At 38.7% G+C, this 16,621-nt stretch overlaps 2 long non-coding RNA genes and 1 pseudogene across 2 annotated transcripts; all 3 read left to right on the top strand.

Moving 5' to 3' along the window:
• On the top strand, nt 5,086-5,486 carry LOC110265465. The gene is made up of 2 exons (XR_002351608.1): nt 5,086-5,283; nt 5,375-5,486. It is a non-coding gene; the product is annotated as an uncharacterized LOC110265465 (long non-coding RNA).
• Nucleotides 7,198-8,830, top strand: LOC107610861 (annotated as a pseudogene).
• On the top strand, nt 8,216-8,491 carry LOC110265852. Its single transcript, XR_002352298.1, has 2 exons — nt 8,216-8,385; nt 8,458-8,491. It is a non-coding gene; the product is annotated as an uncharacterized LOC110265852 (long non-coding RNA).

The following is a 16,621-nucleotide window of genomic DNA, read 5'->3' as shown; positions in this document are numbered from 1 at the left end:
TGGAGAATTGAAGAAATTCTGTTTCAATCTCACCTTGGAATCTTGTTTAATTTTCTTCTTAATTTGAATTTCAGTTTCGGTTAATTGTTCTTCATCTACTTTCTTTGCAATTTACAATTTCCTTTGCAATTGTTCTTGTTGGATCTAGGAAGGCATTGAGATCTAGACTTGGTTTTCTAGTCTCTTGGGTCCTGAGATCCGGATTTCCCATTTCTCATTCCCTGTTTACTGTTTTCATGCTCATTTAAAATTCTGTTTCTAGATCTGATTCAATCCAAGTGTTCTTTTATTCCTCTGCTTGTTGCAATTTTACATTTTCTTGTTTAATTTCTGCAAATCCAACTCCCCATTCCCTTTACAATTCAAGCCATTTACATTTCTTGCACTTTAAGATTTTACAATTTACATTTCTTGCGTTCTAAGTTTCTGCCATTTAATTTCTTGTTCTTTAAGATTCAGCACTTTAATTCCTGTCCTCTTTAATTTCATGCCAATTACCCATTCCCTTTACTTTCTATGCAATTTAAATTCTGCAAATCATAAATCTCTCAACCAAATCCTGATTCGCTTGACTAAATCAATCACTAAACTAAAATTGCTCAATCCTTCAATCCCTGTGGGATCGACCTCACTCCCGTGAGTTATTATTACTTGATGCGACCCGGTGCACTTACCGGTTAAGTTTGGGTGTTTTGGAGAAATTCGTTTTTCCACAAAAATATCCCATCAAGTTTTTGGCGCCGTTGCCGGGGATTGATTAGATTGACAATGATTAAGTGAGGTGGCAGTTTAGATCAAGCACTTTTTCTTTAATTTTTGACTAACCCACTAACTGTTTGAAGTTTTGTCTCAACTGACTATACTCAATTTGCAAAAGTATCACTGTGTGTTCCGTTCTTGATTTATATGTCATAGGGAAGAATAGCAGCCAAAAGGAAGGATATCATTGAAGAAGGAGTTTCTGAGAAAGAAGAACATCACAACATGAAGCCACAACTCATTACACTAATAGAGAACAATTGTTCCTATGGTGGAAATCCCTTGGAGGACCCTAAACAGCACCTATCCATTTTTCTGAAAACTTGTGGTGCTGTCAATCTCAATGGTGTAAACCATGATACCATTAAGCTCTTGTTATTTCCCTTCTCACTGAAGGATGAAGCGGCACAATGGCTTGAAACCTTTCCCCAAGGAAGTATAACTAGTTGGGATGAATTGGTTGCCAAGTTTCTAGCCAAATTCTCCTCATCCCAATAACACATCAAGATGAAAGAAGGGGTACATCCATTCATACAAAGAGAGGAAGAACCATTGTTCAAAGCATGGGAGAGATACAAGAAAGCAAGTGACAAAGTGGATTTTCAAGCGTTCTATGAAGGATTAACCTCAGAAACAAGAAAAGCAGTACATTACTTCTCAGATGGCCTACTCAAGGCAACAGCAACCATCCAAGGAACTGCAGAGTTCAGTGACAAGAGAGCCAATAACCAACACTCATTTGAGACGCCACGGAATGCAATTTCAGAAAAGGAAGTAATGAATCTTGAAGGAGTGAGAGCAACCATGAATCAAAACAAACAGCTATACCAGCAAACTCAGCAGCAATTGGAATCAATAGCTAGACAAATTGATTCTCTATATTCTGCCACAGTGAATGCACAATTTCCACCATGGAAACCACATTCTTATCTAAGAATGAGGGAATCTCAGCATCAGGAACAAACGGACTTCAACTATAACAACCCTAACTTCCCAAACCTGCAAAAACACCACCATACCAACAAAAATCACTACACACCACCCCAATATACACACCTCCAGCCCTGTCCTACCTCACCGCCTGCCCAACATGACTTACATCAATCACCACAATTAACACAGCCACAACCAATCCTAAACTTTCAAAGACTCTATGTTCTAGAAATGATGATGGAAAGGTTTATGAAAATTCAAGAAATGACAATAATAGAGCAGGAGGATATAAGGAAGAGCCAAGAGGCATATTTCAAGAGAATTGAAAGGTACATGGAACAACTGGTTCAAAACCTTGCTAAACTGGGCGAGAGAGAGGGAGATATGTCCCTAAGAGCCACTGAAGATAACTCAAGGAATAATGAAAAAGCTGCTGGGTTGAAAGGGAAAGCAGTTATGGAAAACAGTGAGAAGGCTACGGGAAAAGAAACAACTATCAAGGAGAAACCTACGGTGAGAGGAGGAAACCAAAGGCAACAGAAACCTCAACTTCCATGATCAGAGGACGAAGGATGCCAAGCTAGTGACAATAAAAGAGCGCTTGTTGGGAGGCAACCCAACCTGAGGTAGTTTTCTGTTCATAACTATTTTAATAAAAAGGTTAATTAGTTTTATCTAAAATGCAAGAAGCTAAGTTTGATGTTGCACACCAAAACAATCTAAAGGAGAATGCAGGATTCTAAGTGTGGTGATTCACCAAAATCCCATTATAAAACACATTCTCACTTTCTGCATAATGCTGGCTTCAAGCATGATTGGATGAACTAGTTAACTATTCTGCTGTGTCCTAGTTTTCAGTTTTATTGCTTTTGAAAAAGAAAAAAAAGAAAAAGAGTTTCACACATGGTTAATCTGATGCATGAGAACCATTGGCAAGGTACTAAGTTTGGTGTTCCCACACCAAAGTAAGTTCAAAAGCCCATAAATAAATCAGCCAGACTAACCATTGTTTCCAAGTGCTTGGGGAACAAGCAACTTTCAATATCATTACAGAGCATCATACAAGCCTTTGGGAGGATTAAGCATCATCAACAAAAAAATAAAAGAGGAATGTGAGGATCAGTAATGATGATGATGAGGAGTGAAGCAAGCGAACTCCAAAGGTTGTATCGTTAAGTGATTATCTTACATCAAACACTGCTATGATTGAGAGTGGTTTAGTTTCCCTGATTATCTATCTGCAGAGCATAGTTTTTCTGTAATTCAATAAGTAAGATGCTTGATCATTCACAACATTTTTCTCTTCAAAACTTGTTTGCACTCAATGTTCAAAAATGCATCACATGAAAGTTCTTTGAAAAGAAGGATTGAGGAATTAAACAAATTTGAGGCAAGCAAAAGATTAAGGAGAAGTGGTGGTTCTAGTTGTATGATTATGTATTGAGGTTGCATGCTTGTGAAAACTTGCATGGGAGCTCATAGGCGGGACATGAAGTTCAAAGAAGTATTGTGGAGATTCTCAAAAATTTATTGATCCAAGAAGCAGCAAACAAAACAAAAGAAAGAAATTGAGACCTCTCTGCTTTATTTTACTGCAAAATTGAATTTCAGTTTCGGTTAATTGTTCTTCATCTACTTTCTTTGTAATTTACAATTTCCTTTGCAATTGTTCTTGTTGGATCTAGGAAGGCATTGAGATCTAGACTTGGTTTTCTAGTCTCTTGGGTCCTGAGATCCGGATTTCCCATTTCTCATTCCCTGTTTACTGTTTTCATGCTCATTTACAATTCTGTTTCTAGATCTGATTCAATCCAAGTGTTCTTTTATTCCTCTGCTTGTTGCAATTTTACATTTCCTTGTTTAATTTCTACAAATCCAACTCCCCATTCCCTTTACAATTCAAGCCATTTACATTTCTTGCACTTTAAGATTTTGGAATTTACATTTCTTGCGTTCTAAGTTTCTGCCATTTAATTTCTTGTTCTTTAAGATTCAGCACTTTAATTCCTGTCCTCTTTAATTTCATGCCAATTACCCATTCCCTTACTTTCTATGCAATTTAAATTCTGCAAATCATAAATCTCTCAACCAAATCCTAATTCGCTTGACTAAATCAATCACTAAACTAAAATTGCTCAATCCTTCAATCCCTGTGGGATCGACCTCACTCCCGTGAGTTATTATTACTTGATGCGACCCAGTGCACTTGCCGGTTAAGTTTGGGTGTTTTGGAGAAATTCGTTTTTCCACAAAAATATCCCATCACACTACAAGAAGAAACCCTCTCACTCTCGCCATTGACCGTCGTTGCCCCCCACTCACCACTCACCCGCACTCACCACTGTCCACATTGCTGCACTACTGACCGTCGCTCCTCTTCGCTATCTTGCACTGATCGTCGCTGTGCCGCCCTCAAATCAGAGAAAAGCATTTGCCATCACCACTCACCACTCACGGCGTCACCACTCACCACTCCAAGAAGACTCTCCGCTCACTCATCTTCACCACTCATCTTCTCTTCGCTGCGCGGTCACATCACGAAGACTCTGCGCTCAACTGAAAGCCTTTCTTCATTCGCGAGGTTAGGGTTCTGATTTTAGGTTTCAAGTTTCAAGTTTGGTACAATAATCAATGACATTGTGAATTGATGAACATGCATGCTTGATAAACCCATATTTTATGATATATTTTGTGCTTAGTTTGAGTGATTTATTCAATCCTTCACCCACTTATTCATGTTAATTGCATGGTATTCTATGAATAGGCTACGCTTTTCTCCGTGTTGCCTTTTTATAAGAGAAAAGGATACACAATTACAACATCATTTAAAAAGTGTAGCCTTAGGTATTATAGAAATCACTTATAAAGCGTAGCCATAGGTTAATATCTATAGGTTCACTTTTCATATCAAAGAGGACGCTTTTAGAGGGTAGCTTATTTGTTAAATTTTGGGTGCATTTTAAAAGCGATGCCTAATGTATCTAGAGTAAAAAATTTGATACTTAGTGAATTTTTTTTTCCTCTTTTTCCATAAAGCAAACTCACACTCAGTAAAATTTTTGTCATTCCCTCCAAATCTCACTCATCACCTTCGTCCCCTTTCGTAAACCCTCATCAGAAAGCTCACTCATCACCTTCATCACCTTCATCGCGAAGTAGAAGCCCTGCCTCCAAAGCTCACCATCGTTGCCCCCTCTCACTCTCGCTCTCGCCATTGACCCTCTCATTACAAGAAGAAACCCTCTCACTCTCGCCATTGACCTTCGTCGCCCCCCACTCACCACTCACCCGCACTCACCACTGTCCACATTGCTGCACTACTGACCGTCGCTCCTCTTCGCCATGCTGCACTGATCGTCGCTGCGCTGCCCTCACCATCGTCGCTGTGCCGCCCTCACCATCGTCATCACCCTCAAATCAGAGAAAAGCGTTTGCCATCACCACTCACCACTCACGGCGTCACCACTCACCACTCCAGGAAGACTCTGCGCTCACTCATCTTCCCCACTCATCTTCATGGTCGCTCCTCTTCGCTGCGTGGTCACATCACGAAGACTCTGTGCTCAACTGAAAGCTTTCTTCATTCGCGAGGTTAGGGTTCTGATTTTAGGTTTCAATTTGGGGGTTTGGTGCAATAATCTGTGACATCGTGAATTGATGAACATGCATGCTATTGTTGCAGCGCAGGAGAACTCGTGAATTTAGGGTTTTTATTCCGTTAACGCAGGTGAGCTTGGCCATGATTAGTTACGGCGCAGGAATACCAAGATTAGTTGCTTATTATGTTTGTTTCTTATTATTAGTTTTCTTTTTCTTTCAATTGTACTAATTAATAGTTTCAAGTACTGTGTAGTTTCAATTCTTATTATTAGGTCTCTAAGCTAAATTTGTTGGATTCTTGATGAACTCAAAATAAAATAAAATATGGCTGTGAAAGTCTGATCCCTTAAATAATGTGTGAATCACCTGGAAAATGTTTTGCTTCAACTGATGGATGGCTTCATCATTCTCTCTTTGGAAAATGTATAGGTAATAATTGAAATTGAAGAGTTCATAACAAATCTGCACTATTTTTTTTGTTGTTGCTTTCTAAGTGTTTGTGAAATTGTTTGTGTGTGTGTGAGTGAGTGAAATAAGGACTTGTTCTGAGTAGTTTTATTTTAGGAAGTGTTTGGATAACTATGGTTCGAATTTGTTGAATTGTTTGTATGTAGGGATGAGCAAGGAATCTGAGGTATGCTGGTGTACTTTTTGATTCTTTGGCTAGGAGGAGGGATATTCATGGGGATTCAATTAACAAGGCTCAATTGAAGGACTATTGGGACCAGATTTCTGACCAGAGTTTTGATTCCAGGCTCAGAACCGTCTTTGACATGTAACTAATTCATTACCTCTTTACTTAATTTTAGAATTAGGAAAAGAAATTGGTTGGTATTTTCTTTAATTCCCACCATTAAGTATGTTAACCTTCATTTGGAATAATGCAGGGTTGATAAAGATGCAGATGGAAGAATCACCAAGGAAGAAATTAAAGAGGTTTATATGAATTTTCTTTTTAAATTCATCAACAGAAAAATTAGAATGAAGATAATGAAGTAGTTTTTATCGGCAACCTTTTTTCCTTTCCTAGCTTTGCAGTTTGTTCCCATGAGAATATGAGTTTACTTGATCACAAATGATCAATTCTGTTTTCAGATCATCTGCCTTAGTGCCACAACAAACAAACTCTCAAACATACAGCAGCAGGCTAAAGAATATGCAGCTTTGATCATGGAAGAACTAGACCCTGAAGAGACGGGATTTATCATGGTATTTACATCATCCTATTTCAGATTGTTTTGGTATAAAACTTATCAAAATTAAGTAAAATTAGTCACTATTATAGTTTCACATACAGATAAGTACTTATATTTCAAATCATAACTCATAAGTATGAAGTTGATTTATATTTAAGATGATGAGAGGGACTGATTTCACTTGTATTTAGGAAATTAGATCAAATCCATAAGAAAAATTTGACATAGACCAAAATCATAAATAGCTAACTCTAGAAGTGACTAGAAATTTATTTGAAAAGAAATTTAATTTGGGGGTTTTAGGGTTATAGGTTCTTTTTTGGGTTCTGATTCGCCAAAAATAGATTAAGCCAGGGGATTCATGTTTGGTCCATCAATTGCATTGGTGATATTGGTGCAAAATTGATATATGTCTCAATTCATTTTTAATTTACAATTTAGGTTGATAATTCTCATTTTACTGTTTGAAGCAATGCCGTTTTCCCCTTTTGCACTTGAAATTAAGCTGATTGGCATGATTTTGTGAATTTTGCATTCAGCTTTAATGAGAATAATAAAAAACCAACAAGTTGAGAAGAGAAAAGTAAGTGATCAATCAAATAGATACTGTGGTATTTTATCTTATTTATTTAATTTAATGAGCAGGCATAATTAAGTAGTTCGATCTTAATTATTATTCTTATTCATCACTTTGATTCATTATGAGCAAAGGCTTGAGGTGATGGAGTTCTCAGGGCTGAAATCAAGTTCATGTGTTACCCATGCCATTAATGCTAGAGATTCTTCCTTCTTTGATGTTCTGGCTTCTCAACTCACTCCCAAGGTTCATTTCTTAATCAACCATTTGAGCTTTTTATTTAAGGAATTTTTTTTCTTTCCGTTTTTTTTTTAAATATTGTGAGTTGAAAGTAGACGACGGGATCAAGGCCTGTGAGGGGAGAGACAGTGGCCAAGTTGAAGGTAGCTATCAATGGCTTTGGAGGCATCGGTAGAAACTTCTTGCGCTGCTGGCACGGTCGCAAGGACTCACCCCTTGATGTGGTTGTTGTGAATGACAGCGGTGGTGTCAAGAATGTAAGTATTCGCATTACAATGCCATTTCCAGATGAAATGAATGACAGTAATTAGCACGTACGTAAGTAACATATGGTGATTTAATTTGCATAAGCAGGCCTCACACTTGCTTAAATATGATTCTATGCTGGGAACTTTCAAAGCAGATGTGAAAATAGTGGATGACTAAACCATTTCCGTGGATGGTAAGCCCATTAAGGTTGTCTCAAACAGGGATCCTCTTAAACTTCCTTGGGCTGAGCTTGGAGTTGACATTGTTATTGAGGTAAGTCTTGACCTTTTGGATTCTGTGCTTCCTTTGATTTGATTTGATTTGATTTGATTCAATTTGATTGGATGATATTCAGGGAACTGGAGCATTTGTGGATGGGCCTGGTGCTGGAAAACACATCCAAGCCGGTGCCAAGAAAGTCATCATCACTGCTCCTGCTAAGGGTGCTGATATTCCAACCTACGTCCTCGGAGTCAACGAACAAGACTACGGCCATGAAGTTGCCAACATTATAAGGTCCTTGAAACATTAACACTCTTCTTTACTAAGTAAAAATAAATGATTAATTATCATTAGTATATACAATGCCATTTTCAGATGAAATGAATGATAGTAATTAGTACGTACGTAAGTAACATATGGTGATTTAATTTGCATAAGCAGGCCTCACACTTGCTTAAATATTATTCTATGCTGGGAACTTTCAAAGCAGATGTGAAAATAGTGGATGACCAAACCATTTCCGTGGATGGTAAGCCCATTAAGGGTGTCTCAAATAGGGATCCTCTTAAACTTCCTTGGGCTGAGCTTGGAATTGACATTGTTATTGAGGTAAGTCTTGACCTTTTGGATTCTGTGCTTCCTTTGATTTGATTTGATTCGATTTGATTGGATGATATTCAGGGAACTGGAGTGTTTGTGGATGGGCCTGGCGCTGGAAACATTAACACTCTTCTTTACTAAGTAAAAATAAATGATTAATTATCATTAGTATAGCTAAGTGGTTGATTTTGAATTCTTTCTTTTTTTTTCCTTCAATTTAGTAATGCTTCTTGCACCACAAACTGTCTTGCTCCGTTTGTGAAGATCTTGGATGAAGAATTTGGTAAGCCGAAACGTCGGACACATGATGATGTTACTTAATGTTTGAGAGCTTAGAGAGTTACTTTAATTTGCTCTATATTTTCCAGGCATTGTGAAAGGAACAATGACAACTACACACTCCTACACAGGAGACCAGGTACAAAATCAGCTACAATTTTGCTCTTGTTTTTGAAAAGCGTAGCCTTTGGTACTGGACAGCATCACTTGAAAAGTGTAGCCTATTCTCAAACGCCAAAAGCGTAGCCCTTGGTGCAGAAAAGCGTAGCCTTTGAGAATAGGCAACGGCCGAATAGGAATCACCCCAAAAAGCGTAGCCGTAGCCGTAGCCCAAAAAGTGTAGCCGTAGCCTAAGGCATCATTTTTTTCCACTTTTGGCTACACTTTTCAAGTGTACCTGAATGGGTGTTTTTCTTGTAGTGAGTGGATCATATGGCAGCAATGATGCGTGCGCGTACAGTGCACGTACGCGTCACCATACATGTAGAAACTATGGCAGATTTTATATCGTTTTGAAGCCCCGGATGTTAGCTTTCCAACGCAACTAGAACTGCGTCATTTGAACCTCTGTAGCTCAAGTTATGGTCGATTAAGTGCGAAGAGGTCTGCTTGACAGCTTTTGCGATTCCTTCATTTCTTCATGAGTTCTCCATTTTTACATGCTTTTCCTTCATTCCTTTGATCCAATATTTTCCTCCTAAATATGAAATCACTTAACAAACATATGAAGGCATCTAATGGGATCAAAGCTAAATCAAGATTAAACAATTAAGGGCCTAAAAAACATGTTTTCACACTTAAGCACAAATTAGGAGACAATCATGAAACCATGCTATTTCATTGGATAAATGTGGGAAAAGATGATAAAATTCCCCCTAAAATCAATACAAGATAACCCTAAATGTGCGCGCGGATGGCTTATTTTGAGAGTGACGCGTACGCGTCATGTGCGCGTACGCGCGTGTTGGTTTGTGCGAAAGGCACAGTGCACGCTCAACACTCGCACAACTCTCGGGTCAATGTATGAAGGAGTGAAAATTTGGTATCCACGCGTACGCGTACATGGCACGTGCGCGTGGATAGGTGAAAGTGCTTGATGCACGCGTACGCGTGTAGTGCGCGTACGCGTGGATGGTGCTCTGTTTTTTCAAAATTTTTCTATGTTTTTTTTTATGCACCAATCCAAGCATTCCAAACCTCCAAACAGCTACCAAAATACCATAAAACCTTATTTAACATACTAAACTACCAAATTTACTCAACAAATCAATCAAAACATGAATTTAAACTAATTACCAATATATACAAAAAGAGAAAATGAAAAGAAATTACCATGGTGGGGTGTCTCCCACCTAGCACTTTTGTTTATTGTCCTTAAGTTGGACTTATGGGGAGCTCTTCTCAAGGTGGCTTGTGCTTGAAGCTATCTTTGAACATCCACCAATGCTTGAATCTCCAATAAGCTCCATTCTTCAAAGTTAATATCTTCAAGCTTTGATGGAGTTCTTCACAAACTATAGGCTTCCAAATTTGATTCTCCTTGTGCGATCTGGGATCCCACAATTTGTTTTGACACCCATCTTCAAATTGATCATCATGATTCCAATTGGGTAGCATGACCTTAGAATTCTCAAAGAGGCCCCCAAACAACTTCCTAGACCCTTGCAATTGGGTTCTACACCAACCATTGCAATTAAGCTTTGAACGTGTAGCCATAATGATCCTAGAATAATGTTTCCAACCACTAGCCATCTCCCTTTTGCTCTTAAGGCCACAAATATATCTAAGTTGACCATCCGTCTCAAGCAAACCATATTCAAGGGGAATAATAAAGCTTAAGTATAAGGAATTTACCCACTTGAATGAAAGAATGGATGGTGGTGGCTTGGGGAGAGGTATCTCCAATATCCTTGCAAGCTTTACTCCCTTATATTCTTCCTTGATTGCCTCCACCTCTTCACAAACTTCTTCACTTTCAATCCTTTGTTCATCATTTTCATCTAGCTCTTCTCCATCACTCAAATCATAGATGGGAGGTTGAGAGAAATCTACCTCCACATTGCTTTTTATCTCATTGGGAGAAAGTTCTTCAAATTCAAAGGATTCACCACCAAGAAAGTTAGGTGCATGATCTTCATCACCAAGGGAACTCAATTCATGCTTCATTCCTTCCAAGTCTTCACTCAAAAATTGTTTTGGAGGTTGTGCACATTCCTCCTCAACATCAAATTCACTCTTCTTGGAGAGGTTTTCTTCAACTCTAGGTTCCCAAGGAGGTTCCGCATCTCCTAAGTCTTCAACCACTTCTTCCTCTTCTTCAATGATCATAGGCTCCTCCAATTGCTCTAATACAAAGTGGCATCCCTCATCACCCACCGGAGTTTCCAATCTCTCCTTCATTCTATGCTTTTCAATTAATTCTCCACATGTGACCATGGGAGTGCTTTGAGTGCTCAAGTATTGGGAGACTAAAATGCTTACTACCTTGGTCAGGGTAGCCACAAATTCTATTGTCTCCTTTTGCATTTCTCCTTGCCCTTGAAGTATAAGGCTAAGGGTTTCATCAATTGAGGATTGGGGTGGATAAGAGGGTTCAATGTCTTGGAGAAAGGGTTCATGATAGGAAGGTGGTTCTTCTTGACAAGGTGGTGGTGTATATTGAGGTGGTTCTTAGGAGTAGTATTGATATTGGAATGGTGGTGGTTCTATGTATGCCTCATATGGTTCAAAAGGTGGTTGGTATGTGATGAGCGGATAATTTATACGCTTTTTGGCATTATTTTTACATAGTTTTTAGTATGATTTAGTTAGTTTTTAGTATATTTTTATTATTTTTTAATTAAAAATCACATTTCTGGACTTTACTATGAGTTTGTGTGTTTTTCTGTGATTTCAGGTATTTTCTGGATGAAATTGAGGGACTTGAGCAAAAATCAGATTCAGAGGTTGAAGCAGGACTGCAAATGCTGTTGGATTCTGACCTCCCTGCACTCAAAGTGGATTTTCTGGAGCTACAGAACTCCAAATGACGCACTCTCAATTGCGTTGGAAAGTAGACATCCAGGGCTTTCCATAAATATATAATAGTTTATACTTTGCCCGAGTTTAGATGACGCAAACTGGCGTTCAACGCCAGTTTCATGCTGCATTCTAGAGTTAAACGCCAGAAACAGGTTGCAAAGTAGAGTTAAATGCCAGAAACAGGTTACAAACTGGCGTTCAACTCCAAGAGAAGCCTCTACACGTGTAAAGCTCAATGCTCAGCCCAAGCACACACCAAGTGGGCCCCAGAAGTGGATTTCTGCATCATTTACTTATCTCTGTAAACCCTAGTAACTAGTTTAGCATAAATAGGACTTTTTACTATTGTATTAGACATCTTGGGACGTTTAGTTCTTAGATCATGGGGGCTGGCCATTCGGCCATGCTTGAACCTTCATCACTTATGTCTTTTCAACGGTAGAGTTTCTACACACCATAGATTAAGGTGTGGAGCTCTGCTGTTCCTCATGAATTAATGCAAAGTACTATTATTTTTCTATTCAATTCAAGCTTATTCCTATTCTAAGATATCCATTCGCACCCAAGAACATGATGAATGTGATGATTATGTGACGCTCATCATCATTCCCACTTATGAACGCGTGCCTGACAAACACTTCCGTTCTACATACAAACAAGCTAGAATGAGTATCTCTTAGATATCTAATACAGAAGACCGAGTCCGAGATATTAGAATCTTCGTGGTATAAGTTAGAACCCATGGACAGCCATTCTTGAGATCCGGAAAGTCTAAACCTTGTCTGTGGTATTCCGAGTAGGATCTGGGAAGGGATGGCTATGACGAGCTTCAAACTTGCGAGTGCTGGGCATAGTGACAGACGCAAAAGGATAGTAAATCCTATTCCAGTATGATCAAGAACCGACAGATGATTAGCCATGCAGTGACAGCACATTGGACCATTTTCACAGAGAGGATGGGATGTAGCCATTGACAACGGTGATGCCCTACATAAAGCTTGCCATGGAAAGGAGTAGGAAAGATTGGATGAAGACAGCAGGAAAGCAGAGGTTCAGAGGAACGAAAGGCATCTCTATACGCTTATCTGAAATTCTCACCAATGAATTACATAAGTATCTCTATCCTAGTTTATATCTCAATTATGTTTTAATTATCAAATCTCCATAACTATCTGAATCCGCCTGACTGAGATTTACAAGGTGACCATAGCTTACTTTAAGCCGACAATCTCCGTGGGATCGACCCTTACTCACGTAAGGTTTATTACTTGGACGACCCAGTGCACTTGCTGGTTAGTTGTGCGGAATTGTGACAAAGTGTGATTCACGTTTGAGAGCACCAAGCCATTGGCACCATTGTTGAAGATCATGATTTCGTGCACCAGTATGGTGGGTAAGGATCATGGTCATATGGAGGTGTTTGGTGAAAAGAAGCTTGTAAGTATGGTTGAGGGCTATGTTGAGGATATGGTTCATAGGCATATGGTGGTGGTTCTTGGAAATCACAAGGAGAGTCACCATAGCCATTGGATTGATATGCATCATAGAATGGCTCTTCTTCATAGTGTATTGGTGGAGGTTGTTGCCAAGAGGATTGATCATATGCATATGGCTACTCCCACCTTTGATTGTTCCATCCTTGATGCATTTCTTCATTGTAGCTCTCATTTCCTACAACATAGTTATAATCACACTCATAGCCAAAGTGAGAATTCATGATAGCAAGAGAAAATGAAAATAAAATCAAATAAGAAACAATGGAAACCAAATCCTAAAACTAGCAAGAACTAACAAAGAAGCAAAAGGAAAACATATTCACATATATACAATAACCAATAACACAACACCATTGCAATTCCCCGGCAATGGCGCTGATACGTAAAAAATTAATTTCACGTAATTACCGGCAAGTATACCGGGTCGTATCAAGTAATAAAACTCACTAAGAGTGAGGTCGATCCCACGGAGATTGGTAGATTAAGCAACTTTAGTTAAATGGTAGATTTAGTCAAGCAAACATGGTTTTGATTTCATGAGATTTGTTATTTTTGAACATAATTGCAAAAATTTAAATGGCAAAGAATTTAAAGAACTAGAAGAGAGAAAGAAGATGAAAGTAAATAACTGAAACTTAAAATGCAAGAAACTTAAATGACATTAAAGATAAATTGCAAGAAAGTAAAGATTACAGAATTTTAAAGAGCATAAGAGTAAATAGCAATTTATCACTTTGTGTAGAGGTTTCTTGCTCCTACTTTTGTTCCATCACCTCCTCTTTTAAGCCTTCTTTGTTGTGCTCTTCTTTAGTGATGGCTTCTGTCTCCACCTTCTTCCCACTTCTCAGAGTGATTGCTTTGCACTCCTCCCATTTTATGGCTTTTTCTGTGTCCTTTGGATTGGAGATTGTATCACTTGGGAGAACATTGGTTGGCCGTTCAGCTTGTTTGGCCAATTGTCCCACTTGTCGTTCAAGGTTCTTCATGGTGGCTTCATGTCTCTCTTGTCCTTTGAGCAAAATCTCTTGCCCCTTGGCTAAACCTTGAGTGGTCTGGGCAAGTGACTGTGTGTTTTGGGTAAGGGCTTGCAAGGCTGCTTCAAGACTTGAGATTCTGGTTTCATGATGGTCAATGGGTGGTATGGTAGGGTATGATTGTTGTGGCTGGAAATTGTTTGGAGAATTGAGGTGGGCATTTTGTGAGTTGAATGGTGGTGTGGAGAAGTTATTTTGATGAGTTTGTGGATTGTTGTGAGGTGGTTGATATGTGTTTTGTGGTTTCTTGTATTGGTTAGTGTTATTAGATGAGTGGTTTTGATTGTGTGTGTTGCGGGAATGGTTGGAGTTGTTGTTCTTCTGCCAGTGGTTTTGATTATCACCCCATCTCAGGTTGGGGTGGTTCCTCCAGGATGAGTTGTATGTGTCACCATGAAAGTCATTTTGAAATGAACTTGAGGTGTTTTGCATGTATTGAACTTGTTCTTGTTGCTGCTCAACATTGCCTGCTTCATTTTGACCCCATTCAATTGAAGCTTGATTTTTTGTGCTCACTGAAGCTAGTTGGAGGCCATCTATTCTCTTAGCCATTATTTCCATTTGTTGCTGGATCTGTTGGTGCATCAACTTGTTCTGTGCCAAGATTGTGTCTACTCCTTCTAGTTCCAACACACCCTTCCTTTGAATAGGTTGGCGTTGCCTTTGATGAGCAAAGAAGTATTGGTTATTTGTCACCATGTCTATGAGATTCTGAGCTTCTTCGGTTGTATTCATCAATTGTAGCGAGCCTCCTGCAGAGTAATCCAAAGACTCTTGAGATTTTTCAGTCAACCCTTCATAGAAATTTTGAAGTTTATCCCATTCACTGAACATCTCAGGTGGACATTTTCTAATCAGGGTTTTGTATCTTTCCCATGCTTCATACAATGATTCCCCATCCATTTGAGTGAATGTTTGCACCTCTGTTTTTAACCTGATGATCCTCTGAGGCGGATAGAACTTGGATAGGAATTTATTCACCAGATCATCCCAAGTGTTGATACTTTTCTTGGGGAATGTCTCTAGCCATTGAAATGCCTTGTCTCTCAAAGAAAATGGGAATAATAGCATCTTGTAAACATCTGGATGCACACCATTTGTCTTGACAGTTTCACATATTCTTAGGAAGACAGATAGGTGTTGGTTTGGGTCCTCAAGGGGGCCTCCTCCATAGGAACAATTGTTTTGCATGAGAGTGATGAGCTGAGGCTTCAATTCAAAGTTGTTTGCATAAACATTGGGAGTGAGTATACTGCTCCCACAGTGTCTTGGATTTGGGAGAGTGTAAGAAGCTAGAACTCTCCTTTGAGGTGGGTTGTTATTGTTGGCAACTCCCTCTGGGTTGTTATTGTTGGCAACTCCCTCAGCAGGGTTATGTGAATTGCCCTCCATGACTTGGTCTTCTCCTTCTGAATCCTCCTCACTAATTATCCCTTTTCCTGCTGCTTTTCTTCTTAACCTTCGGAGGGTTCTCTCGTCTTCAGGATTAAATCTCCTTACCTCTGACATACACAAACACACAAACTAACAACACAAATGAAACACTCTATTGCTAGAGTGAAGTTAAAGTTAGCAAACAAAATATCAAACAGTTAGTGGGCTTTAACAAAGAAAAGAAAAATGCTTAATCTAAACTACCATTCACTTAATCATTGTCAATCTTTTCCAATCCCCGGCAACGGCGCCAAAAACTTGATACGTAAAAAATTAATTTCACGTAATTACCGGCAAGTATACCGGGTCGTATCAAGTAATAAAACTCACTAAGAGTGAGGTCGATCCCACGGAGACTGGTAGATTAAGCAACTTTAGTTAAATAGTAGATTTAGTCAAGCAAACATGGTTTTGATTTCATGAGATTTGTTATTTTTGAACATAATTGCAAAAATTTAAATGGCAAAGAATTTAAAGAACTAGAAGAGAGAAAGAAGATGAAAGTAAATAACTGAAACTTAAAATGCAAGAAACTTAAATGACATTAAAGATAAATTGCAAGAAAGTAAAGATTGCAGAATTTTAAAGAGCATAAGAGTAAATAGCAAGAAATATAGAAACAGAATGTAAATGACAAGAATAATGAATTGCAAGAATGTAGAAGGGAATTGGGTAATGGGTATTCAAACAACTAAAGAGCAAAAGAAATGAGAATTGATGATGGAGAGGATCATTAGGGATCAGAGATGCAAATTCTCCTGAATTGATGTTGATCAATTCCTTCTCAATCATGGGTATAGATCCATGGCAAATTGTGGGTAATTGAGTCCCAATCTCTTAGTAACTCAATTTCTCTCAACACAACCAATTGCCACTCTCGTGATCTAATTGTTCATGAGAAGAGATGAAGTTCAATTTCTAATCCAAGCCACATAACTTCCAGAATCTCAACTAAGGAAGGTTACATCTCACATACCAACC

This window comes from Arachis ipaensis, chromosome B08 (assembly GCF_000816755.2).
Source record: "Arachis ipaensis cultivar K30076 chromosome B08, Araip1.1, whole genome shotgun sequence".
NCBI classification, from domain to species: Eukaryota; Viridiplantae; Streptophyta; class Magnoliopsida; order Fabales; family Fabaceae; genus Arachis; species Arachis ipaensis.
Note: the sequence above shows the minus strand (reverse complement) of the source record. Positions and strands in the feature narration are given on the sequence as shown.